This window comes from Mobula birostris, chromosome 8, assembly GCF_030028105.1.
Source record: "Mobula birostris isolate sMobBir1 chromosome 8, sMobBir1.hap1, whole genome shotgun sequence".
Lineage (NCBI taxonomy): Eukaryota > Metazoa > Chordata > Chondrichthyes > Myliobatiformes > Myliobatidae > Mobula > Mobula birostris.
The window spans coordinates 40,376,950-40,389,728 of NC_092377.1; positions in this window are offsets into that span (position 1 = coordinate 40,376,950).

Here is a 12,779-nt window from a genome sequence, read left to right on the forward strand (position 1 = left end):
TCAAAAGCCTAGACAGCAATGAGCATCAGGATATTCCACAGCCACGCTTCTATAAAATATCAGGTGAGGCCTACTCCTTGCTAAAGGCTCATTAGGCCTCACTATCCACTCTGTGACCAGACCAATATTCCAAGAGGTTCCAAGTTATTACATGTATGCGCAGAACATGGAGATAGTTTAATATGCTGTTTATCAGTTGTATTTATGCACATGTCATATGGACAGTGCTGGCGCATGGCCAAGTGGTTGGACTAGTGACTTCTGTTTATGGTTATATATTTGAAGTCCATGTGATTAGTTATACAAATGGTGGCCATTTTCTTTTCTGCAAGATTCTTACATGTTTACACTGTGTGTGGCTTGGGCAAGGTGTCCTGGTATTCAAATAATGCAGTCTCCAGGTAAAAGGAACTGAGACAAGTATTTGAACTTGAATAACACATAGAAAACTGAAGGAAAATAGAATGAAGAACAGCTCAGAGTAAAGCACTCTGTGTCTGTGCCAGATGGGATAACAAAATAACCCACAAAAATTTGTTCTGGCTAAAGAAGCTAAGAATTTAATGTGGTTTGGCTGAGTGTCCATAGGAAATGAAACAGGGATAAAATAAGGACAATAAATGTAATGGGACCATTGAGGATTACAGGAAAAATTGTAGCCTTTTAAAAGATTAAACTTTACCATTATCATCTTTAGTATCATTAAATAATTATGGTTCCATGTGTCTCTCTGGGAACTGTAATTCATAGTAGCATGGTTTTACTTCATTCTGGAAAATAAATACCACCAACTAGACCACATCTATTGCACATCACAGTTGCTATGGAGTGATATTGGAGGGCACTTCTCTTGAAATTAAATTTCTGTTTCGATAGTAGACCCAGCATGCTGTTAGGTGAGAAATTTCAGAATCCTCACACAGTGAGAGTGAAGGAATGTTGATACATTCTCTGACTTCACAAACAGGGAGGGTCATTTGTATTTATATTCACACTTGATAAAAATATAAAAATAAGAAGTCCTTATGCAGGCGTAGAAAACAAAACACCACAAAAGACCGAGCTAGCATTTGAGAAAAAGTTAAAGTCAGCAAAGTGGAGCATGCGCTGGCATGAAAATTGAGCCATAAAAGATAAAACAAATGAGAGAAAAGTGCTTCAAGGTTATAAGTAAACATCACAGTAGGAAGTCGAGGTGTAAATGCCAAATTTTTACGGTTGATGAAGTGAGGGAACCACTTCTTCAACAAGTTACATAGTTGCCAAATGTGATAGTTGGTGGTCTTACTACTTCAACTTTGACCATTTCGAACACAGGAACACTGTATTTGTGAATTGTGATATTTGCCAAAAAAAATCATGACAATGATTCACAATCAATAAAAATATAAAAATTGTACTTAATCAGTATATAGCAATCCGATCCAGAGAGAGTGCAGTACTAGATCTATTAGGGAATGAGACAGGGCAGGGCAGGTTTGTTTAGGGGAACACTTTACATCCAGTGATCATAATGCCAGTAGATTCAAGGCGATGATTGAAAAGGATAAGTCTAGTCCTTTGGTTGAGATTCTAAATTGGAGAAGGGGCTATTTTAATGGTATCAGAAAGGATCTGGCAAGTGCGCATTGTGACAGGTTGTTTTCTGGCAATGGTGTACTTGGTAAATGGGAGACTTTCAAAAGTGAAATTTCAGAAGTACGAAGTTTGTATCTTCCTGTCTGAATAAAAGGCAATGATAGCAGATTAATGAAACCTTGGCTTTCAAGAGAGATTGAGGCCCTGGTGAAGAAAAAGAAGGTGGTGCGTAGCAGGTATAGGCAGGGAGGAACAAAAGCGGTACTTGAGGAGTGCAAGGAAATGCTTAAGAAGCAAATGAGGGGGGCTAAAAGAAGATATAAGGTTGCTCTAGCAGACAATATAATGGAGAGAGAATCCTAAATGGCTTCTACAGATATATTAAGAGCAAAAGAATAACAAGGAAAAAAAATGGTCCTCTGGAAGATCAGAGTGGTAATCTATGCATGGTGCTAAAAGAGATGGGGAGAACTTAAATTAGTTTTTTGCATTTGTATTTACTCAGGAAATGGATACAGAATTTATAGATGAGAAGAAATGCAGCAGTGAGGTCATAGACCCTAAATGGATTACAGAGTATTTGCTGTGTTGAGGCAAATTAGGGTGGATAAATACCCAGGGCCTGCCAGGGCATTATTACTTCCATTAACTCTGACTTGGATTGTAATTGTTTGACTCCTGCAACTAGAACTTTATAAAAACAGATCCACAGAAGAGTTTTGATTGGAATCGTTCATTCATTTCCTCTCCCCACAGATGCTGCTTGGTTGATGAGTATCCCTAGCATTTTTATTTTTATTTCAGATTTCTAGTAACTACAAGTTTACTTCTGCTTTTCTTGAACACTCATTCATGGCACACAACTTCAGATTCATTCAAGATTCATTTCCAGACAGCACCAAAACAGCTCCGTATATTTTGGTGGGTGTTTGGCAGAAATTTCATTGTCATAAGTGAGATTTCCATCCCCAAGTTCAGCACCAAAATGGGAGAACCACCAAGGAAATACCCAGTGCATATATTTTGTTTTCCCTTTGGATGAACTAATCCTTCATGAAATAATTTTGTTGAAATCTATTTCATTGTTCTACAGAACAAAACATATCAATTTCTAATCTCAGGAGGCATTTGTTAATGTTTAAACCTGCAACCTGCAACTCAAGTACAAGTCAAACAGGATGCATGGTTGTGCCTGTGTAGTATCCCTCACCACCTCTCCTACCCCACCCCCCGGAAAATCTCTCCAAGCAAAATCGTCTGCAAATGCTCTGGAATCAATCTAATTTATTGAAGTGTCACCTTTCCTTGTCAACAGTAAAGCTTACAAACATCAATATTTGGCAACCAGGAATGTTCTTTCAGACCTTTTAGATCTCATTGAAACAATAATATTGCAACCACAAAAGCCTGACATTTTGAAAGTAAGATCCCACTATAGAGTCATAAGAGCCATCGGATACTGCAGCACAGAAGCAGGACCTTTGGCCCCCTCAGTCTATGCCAACCCTTTAATCTGTCTAGTCCCATTGGCATGCACCCAGACCACAGCCCTCCATACCCCTTTCACCCATGTACCTATCCAAATTTCCCTTAAACGTTGAAATGGGTGCTGCATCCACCACTTGCTCTGGCAGCTCATTCCACGCTTTCACGTGAAGACGTTCCCCCTCATGTTTCCCTAAACATTTCACCTTTCACCCTTAACCCATGACTTCTAGTCGTAGTCTCACCCAACCTCAGTGGATAAAGCCTGTTCACACTTATCCCAACTATATGCCTCATAATTTTGTATATCTCAGTCAATCACCCCTGAATCTTCTACATTCTAGGGAATAAAGTCTTAACCTATTCAATCTTTCCCTATAACTCTCAGCAACATAATTGTAAATTTTCTCCACACTCTTTCAATCTTATTTACATCTTTCTTGTAGATAGGTGACCAAGAGATTCTGCAGATGCTGGAAATGGGAAAGTGTAGGGTCACGTGTGTAGTCACATTCTGGACCATTTCCTGGGCCTACTCCATTCTGTAGGTTAAATGTAAATGTACTCAAAAAAAAAGATTGTGCCCAATCTTAGGCTGTGGAATACGTCAAAGCTCAGAAATAGCATTTGTATAATTTGCATAATTCTTTCATCTCATTTTTTTCAGGAAGACAAATAAAGCATTGAGTTTAATGGAATCCAATATTTCCTTCAGCAGTATATGTCATCTATCATAAAAATACCACTTGTTGTTTTACTGCCGTTTAGAAAGTAAACCTTAGATTAGAAGACATATAGCGTCTCAAAGTGCCCCACTTACAATGTCATATAGCGCCCCACTTCCCCTTCGTACCCCATCCCTTATTTATTTATTTTCCCCCTTATTTTTTCTCTCTTTTTTCTCCCTCTGTCCCTCTCACTACTTGCCCAACCTCTGGGCTTCTCCCCCACCCTTCTTTCTCCCTAGGCCTCCCGTCCCATGATCCTCTCCCTTCTCCAGCCTCATATCCCTTTTGCCAATCAACTTTCCAGTTCTTAGCTCCATCCTTCCCCCTCCTGTCTTCTCCTATCATTTCAGATCTCCCCCTCCCACTTTCAAATCTCTTACTATCTCTTCTTTCAGTTAGTCCTGACGAAGGCTCTCGGCCCGAAACGTCAACTGCACCTCTTCCTAGAGATGCTGCCTGGCCTGCTGCATTCACCAGCCTTTTTTGTGTGTGTTGTAGTAAATGTCCGTTCAGTATAATTTCTTACAAGTTAATAGCCATAATTTCCCACTTTACATCCACTAAATGGAAAGTTAAACTTCAAACTGACCTGTCACATTACAACATCCTGAAGATTATTTTGTTCCCCGATATCCAGAGCTGTTGATCAAGTGAGTAACGTAAACACAAGTTACTACAGTGGTCAATGCTGACTGTGGTTAAATTACTAGACGAGTAATCCAGACACCTGGCAAACAATCCAAAGACTGAAGGTGAAATCCCATCTTGGCAGTGGTAAAACTTACATTCAGTGCCAACTTTTTTAAGTACACCAATCTACATGCTCGTTAATGCAAATATCTAACCAGCCAATCACGTGGCAGCAACTTAACGCATAAAAGCATGCAGACATGGTCAAGAGGTTCAGATGTTGTTTAGACCAATCATTGAAATGGGGAAGAAACATAAACTCAGCAGCCACTTTATTATGTCCAGGAGGCACCTAATAATGAGACCAGTGAGTGTAGATCCAGTTAATAATTTGAAATTGAAAAAATACAAATTTATGAACAAAACTGAAGAGCTGATTGTTGACTTCAGGAAAGGGGAGGAAGGTCAATATATGCCAATCTACGTTGAGGGATTGGCAGTGGAGAAAGTCAAAAGCTTTAAATTCTCTGGCAATAACATATTGGATGATCTGTTTTGGGCCCAGCATATAGATAGAATCATAAGGAAAGCATTTCAGTGTTTTTAATTTCTTAGGAGGTTAAGGAGGTTGAACACTCACAAATTTCAACAGGTGTACTGTTGAAAGTATCCAGATTGATTGCCTCATGGTCTGGTATGACGATCTGAATGCACAGGAACATAAGAAATTGCAGAGGGTAGTGGATTCACCATCAGTAGTATGTACAGCAGGCATGGCTTCAGGGAGGCATCACCTATCATCAAAAGTTCCCACCTTCCAGACCATGTCATCTTTTTCCAGCATCCATCGGGTAGGAGGTAAAGAAGCCTTAAGTCCCACACAACCAAGTTCAAGAACACTTGCTTCCCTTCAGGCACTCAGTCCAGCACCACCATGACCGTTCAAACACTTTACTCTAAAATGGACTTTGTTTTTGTTCTGTCTTCTTTCTTGTAAAAATGTATACATGATTTATGTTTAATTTGATTTTCTTATGAACGTCACTTAAACTTGTCCATGATGCTGCTACAAGTAAGTTTTTTCATTGCACTGGTGCATACGATAATAAACTCCTCTTTGACTGACTTGTCACTGGTGAAAAACACACGTGCTGGATAGTTGCGAGGTCGAGGATATCCACCTTTAACTTTTGGAAGAATCAGGACACACCTGAAGAATTGGTATCTTTATCTTCTCAAAATCTAAGTGTACACTAAACTTTCAGAAGCTAATTGTCATTTCACATGAATTTTATTATTGGCCACAGAGCTTTAATTGTAGGTTATGCAAAGGAGCTGTGATCCCACTGGTGATATTAACTATAGGGGCTGGTGAGAACATGACCACAAATACAGCTAAAGTGACTGTGGGAAATTACTCCACTGAGCTAGCAAAGAGCACTCACTGACAGTGCAAGCAGGCTTGGGCTGAAAATCCAGAACAACTGCTTTTGAAGGACCTCTGGGATTCCTCAACTAAACTATTTGAAAGTTAGACAAAATATAAAACACTGGCCAGTACATTAGATAGGATGCAGGATGTGCATGAATTTATTCTTTAAATACAGTAAATCAAAGTGAACAGAACCAATAACAAGAGCGCAACTGAGAACATAGAACAGTACAGCATAGTTCAGGCTCTGCAGTCCACAATGTTCCACTGCCCTTTAACATACTCCAAGATGAAATCTAATCATTTCTTACTCACATAGCCCTCCATTTCTCTTTCATCCATACGTCTCTTAAATGTCCCTAATGTATCTACTACCATCCAGCAGCTTGTTTCATGCACTTTCCATTCTCTGTGTTAAAAAAAAACTACCTCTGACATCCCCCCTATACTTTCATCTAATCACCTAAAAATTATGCCCTCTCATGTTAGCCATTTCCACTCCAGGAAAAAGGCGCTGGCTGTCCACTCTACCCACTGAGACCTGCTGAGTTCCTCCAGCATGTTGTGAGTGTCACTCTATCTATGGCTTTTATCACCAGAAGACCTGTGCAGGCAGGTTGGGGTTCTGTCAACTTCTTGTTCACTGAGTTAGAACAACTAGGTGAAGTTATTTGGCTCATTATAACCTATGACTTCAGGAACCAGTCCCTCCCTGGCCTTTAACATTATCATGGAAACGGATGGAATCAGAGAGGACAGGAGAATTTTTAATTGGGGAAGGGCAAACTATGAGGCTCTAAGGCTAGAACTTGCGGGTGTGAATTGGGATGATGTTTTTGCAGGGAAATGTACTATGGACATGTGGTCAATGTTTAGAGATCTCTTGCAGGATGTTAGGGATAAATTTGTCCCGGTGAGGAAGATAAAGAATGGTAGGGTGAAGGAACCATGGGTGACTAGAGAGGTGGAAAATCTAGTCAGGTGGAAGAAGACAGCATACATGAGGTTTAGGAAGCAAGGATCAGATGGGTCTATTGAGGAATATAGGGTAGCAAGAAAGGAAATTAAGAAGGGGCTGAGAAGAGCAAGAAGGGGGCATGAGAAGGCCTTGGTGAGTAGGATAAAGGAAAATCCCAAGGCATTCTTCAATTATGTGAAGAACAAAATGATGACAGGAGTGAAGGTAGGACCAATTAGAGATAAAGGTGGGAAGATGTGCCTGGAGGCTGTGGAAGTGAGCGAGGTCCTCAATGAATACTTCTCTTTAGTATTCACCAATGAGAGGGAACTTGATGAAGGTGAGGACAATATGAGTGAGGTTGATATTCTGGAGCATGTTGATATTAAGGGAGAGGAGATGTTGGAGTTGTTAAAATACATTAGGACCGATAAGTCCCCGGGGCCTGACGGAATATTCCGCAGGCTGCTCCATGAGGCAAGGGAAAAGATTGCTGAGCCTCTGGTGAGGATCTTCATGTCCTTGTTGTCCACGGGAATGGTACTGGAGGATTGGAGGGAGGCAAATGCTGCCCCTTGTTCAAAAAAGGTAGTAGAGATAGTCCAGGTAATTATAGACCAGTGAGCCTTATGTCTGTGGTGGAAAAGCTGTTGGAAATGATCCTTAGAGATAGGATCTATGAGCATTTAGAGAATCATGGTCTGATCAGGGACAGTCAGCATGGCTTTGTGAAGGACAGACCGTGTCTAACAAGCCTGATAGAGTTCTTTGAGGAGGTGACCAGGCATATAGATGAGGGTAGTGTAGTGGATGTGATCTACATGGATTTTAGTAATGCATTTGACAAGGTTCCACACAGTAGGCTTATTCAGAATGTCAGAAGGCATGGGATCCAGGAAAGTTTGGCCAAATGGATTCAGAATTGGCTTGCCTGCAGAAGGCAGAGGGTGGTGATGGAGGGAGTACATTCAGATTGGAGGATTGTCACTAGTGGTGTCCCACAAGGATCTGTTCTGGGACCTCTACTTTTCGTGATTTTTATTAACGACCTGGATGTGGGGATAGAAGGGTGGGTTGGCAAGTTTGCAGACGACACAAGGATTGGTGGTGTTGTCGATGGTGTAGAAGATTGTCGAAGATTGCAGAGAGACATTGATAGGATGCAGGAGTGGGCTGAGAAGTGGCAGATGGAGTTCAACCCAGAGAAGTGTGAGATGGTAGACTTTGGGAGGACAAACTGCAAGGCAGAGTATGAAGTAAATGGCAGGATACTTGGTAGTGTGGAGGAGCAGAGGGATCTGGGGGTACATGTCCATAGATCCCTGAAAGTTGCATCACAGGTAGATAGGGTAGTTAAGAAAGCTTATGGAGTGTCAGCTTTCATAAGTCGAGGGATAGAGTTTAAGAATCGCGGGGTAATGATGCAGCTCTATAAAACTCTGGTTAGGCCACACTTGGAGTACTGTGTCCAGTTCTGGTCACCTCACTATAGGAAGGATGTGGAAGCATTGGAAAGGGTACAGAGGAGATTTACCAGGATGCTGCCTGGTTTAGAGAGTATGCATTATGATCAGAGATTAAGGGAGCTAGGGCTTTACTCTTTGGAGAGAAGGAGGATGAGAGGAGACATGATAGAGGTGTACAAGATAATAAGAGGAATAGATAGAGTGGATAGCCAGTGCCTCTTCCCTAGGGCACCACTGCTCAATACAAGAGGACATGGCTTTAAGGTAAGGGGTGGGAAGTTCAAGGGGGATATTAGAGGAAGGTTTTTTACTTGGACAGTGGTTGGTGCGTGGAATGTACTGTCTGAGTCAGTGGTGGAGGCAGATACACTAGTGAAATTCAGGAGACTACTAGAATTTAAGGTGGGGGGTTATATGGGAGGCAGGGTTTAAGGGTCAGCACAACATTGTGAGCCGAAGGGCCTGTACTGTGCTGTACTATTCTACGTTCTATATTTTTAATACAGAAAATAAATTATTAGTGTATCTCCTCATACTTTATATTGTTTCTCATGCTGACATGCATGGCAAGAACTGAGGGGTGGGGTTTGGTTTAGATTTGGACTATTCTGAATCTTAAACACACTGCTCCTGATGTTTCTAGAGCTATAAAGCCACTGGTGATAACGTCTATGGTGGTTTGGTGCATTCCAAAGGAGAACCATGCTACAATATTTGTGGTCCTGGTGTGCAGGTAAAGACTTTGTATATTATATGTCTGCAGTCTCTAATAATGTTATAGAATGGCTGAACAGGCATTGAGTGATAGCCCAAGAAAGCTGTCAGTCTCTCAGAATTATGGATTTTCTAATTACTAATTGCATCAGCTTTCAGTGTCATGGTCATTCTAAGACAGTCCTTTCATACACTCTCTTTTTGGCATGTCCTATACATCATAGATTTCAGCTCCTCATTCTAAATGGTTCCATCTTCTAACATTCAACAGTGCTAATAGTGTTTAATTTGCTTCCTGAGAAGGGTAATGACCTTGAAGACCGTTATATGAAAAATCTGAGCGTAATGAGACACTTCTTCATCACTTCCTTCAGCTAAAAATAAACCAGCAATTTGAGAAGATTCCTTCTCTCTAATTTCACAAATAGTTTTACACAGTTTCAAACCCATTGATCCCACAACTGTAAATATTGTGACAAATAATGTACGTTGTAAATATTTGGATCAACACTCAATATCCTCCTCACAAGCACCTTCATCGTCTGGCCAGATCACTCCTGTTTGGTGCCTTACTGGATTTGCTTATTTTGCAGAGGGAACGCTTTGAGACGTACTGGCACCTGGAGCTCTTCTCAACCGTGACTCTTTATAGGCCGTTCACACTTGTAAAACAAGCCACTGTCACTCTTGAAATACTGCCGGCTACGTGGCAGCTGCTCCGACACATTTTCAGCTGCCCTGAGCTTGGATGAACAGCATAAACGATGCAGATTCATTTCTGCTGATCCTGCAAGTTTATAGTTTTATATCCTCCTGGGTTATACTTATAGTCTATTTGCTTAAAGGCTGTTCAAGTGTGAGCCCAAAAATGAGTGCTGACTGCTGACTGCTGACTGCTGAGAACAATCTAGCCAAACCCCTTCTCGGTCTTACCTAATTTCTATGCTGTTGAAGCAGGAGCCAGTGGGTGGAAAAGATGGCTGATATTTTTATCCAGTAGTTAGAAAACACTAAAGTCATTTGCAGTGTCCTGGCAACTGCTTAAATAAAAGTTATCCTACTCATCGTCGTCTGAATACCAGATCTGACGCTCTCCTGGCTTGGCTACCGCTCAATACTGGTGTCACCTCCTCTCAGGAGACAAAAGTTGCAAAAAAAATTTATTGACTACATTTCGGAATGGCCCCATTGCTCCATTCTCCAGAACTCAGCAAGTACCTAATGAAATGGCCACTGAGCGTATTTGCTTAAAGCCTCTCTCATTCAATGCTCCTGTGATTACTGATTTACACTCCTTTTCAGTCCAGCAACTCTGATTTGTTACTTTAGGATATTAAGGTTCAATGGTTTTTTTTCCACATAGGAACAGACTGAGGTAAGAAATCAGTCAGAATTTTATTGAGTGGTAAAGCAGGCACAAGACCATAAGATATAAGATGTAAGAGCAGAATTAGGCTGTTTGGCCCTTCGAGTCTACCCCGCTATTTCATCATGGCTGATCCAATTTTCCTCTCAGCCTCAATCTCCTGCCCGTATCCCTTCATGCCCTGACCAATCAAGGATCTATCAACTTCTGGTTTAAATATACATAAAGGCTTGACCTCCACAGCTGCCTGTGGCAAAGAGTTCCACAGATTCACCACTCTCTGGCTAAAAAACATTCCTCCTCATCTCCATTCTAAAAGGACACCCCTCTATTCTGAGGCTGTGTCCTCTGGTCTTAACTCACCCACCACAGGAAGCATCCTCTCCACATCCACTCTGTCAAGCCCTTTCACCATTCGATAGGTTGCAATGAGGCCACCAATCATTACTCTGAATTTCATCAAATACAGGCCCAGAACCATCAAACGCTCTTCATATGACAAGCCATTCATTCCTAGAATCATTTTTGTGAACCTCCTTAGATCCCTCTCCAGTTTCAGCACATCCTTTCTAAGATAAGGGGCCCAAAACTGCTCACAATACTCCAAGTGAGGCCTTACCAGTGCTTCACAAAGCTCAACATGACATCTTTGCTTTTATACGCTAGGCCTCTCGAAATTAATGCTAACATCACATTTGCCTTCCTCACCTCCAACTCAACCTGCAAATTAACTCTTAGGGAATCCTGCACAAGGACTCCCAAGTCCCTTTTCACCTCAGTTTTCTGTATTTTGTCTCCATTTAGAAAACAGTCAACCCTTTCATTTCTTCTAAAAAAGTGCATGACCATACACTACCCAACACTGTAGGCCACCCGCCTTTCCTTTGTCCAGTCTCCTAATCTGTCTGTCCTTCTGTAGCCTCTCTACTTCCTCAAAACTACCTGCCCCTCTACCTATCTTCATATTGTCTGCAAACTTTGCAACAAAGCCATCAATTCTAGTATTCAAATCATTGACATATAATGTAAAATGAATTGGTCCCTGTGGAACAGCACTAGTCACCGGCAGCCCACCAAATGCAACCTGTCCAGTGGGCACCTTTCCATATTAATCTCATCTTTTAACATTAGCCTGTATCCTTCAATTCAAGTGTTTATCTTGACACCTTTTAAAAGCCGTCAGCAACTCAGTTTCCACCAATCTCTCAGGAAGTGTATTTCAATTACTCAGCACTTTCTGAATGAGCAAGGTCCCTGCTAAACCTCTTCTCCTTACTCGGAACTTCTAAATTTATGTCATCCAGTCTCATTCACCTCTAATATGGGGAAAGATTCCTTCAGCCGATGATTTAAAAAAAACATCAATTTTACGTAGATCAGTCATACCCCTTGTTACCTCCTCTTCTCCAAAGAAAACAGAACCAGCAATATCCAGGTGAATCTCTTCATCACATCCTTCCCATACTGTGATGGCCAGACTGTTTCTTCAAATGCTCTTTAAACCCCATCACTTTGACAAACATTTTGGTTACTTGTCTTAAGTTCTTGCTCTCATTTTAAATTATAGTGTCCTTATGAAGCATATGTGCCAAATTAAAGCCTTTGTATTACTGCAACTTGTTCTTCTCCACATTATGATCTCTGGATATATTTGACCAGGGCAAAATCCTGGCAAATCCGGATCCCACCTTAAAATTAATTCAAGGTGTAGGGAATTCTACGATGTTAGCATCTCTTTTTTCTTAAGTTTGCTCCAAGACTGCCGAATTCATCTTCGTCATTTTTCTATGAGGCAGCTTCAGCATAATCTGGTGTAACAGTTTTAATGTTGTGTGAAGGCCCATGCATTTCATGAAATTGGATAGCTGGTGGAGGAACTCGGGGGCCAGGCAGTATCAGTGGAGGAAAATGGACATTAGATGTTTGGATGAGTTTACTATGAAATGGACCAGGTTTGGACATTCATTCCAGTGCCATACAAAATGACCAGATGGCAACAAGAGGAGACAAGTGCCATGAAAGGACCATGAACACTGAAAATATACAAAATGTGAGGGACCATTTTGCTCCCTAAATTGAAACAACGTGTTGAATGGGATACAGGATTGCACAGTAGTGAACAAAATGAAGATAGATATCGGTAAGTAAAGCAAGTCATTCAGAACCGAAACATTGGAAAAGTCACTGGCTAAGTCAGACGCAGTACAACTCTCCAGTAAGCTTCCATGAGCAACATGAAATTTTCATTAACCGAAGTGAGATATTCCTAATTGATTCATCACAATGATTTCCTTCTAAAAATAAGGTCAAATAATCACAATTAGCAAATAAACCTGTATTTCAGCTGCCATCTCTGATTGCGAATATGGGAAAACTTCAACGAGTAAACGCAAGCGATTCTGTGGATGCTGCAAATCTTCAG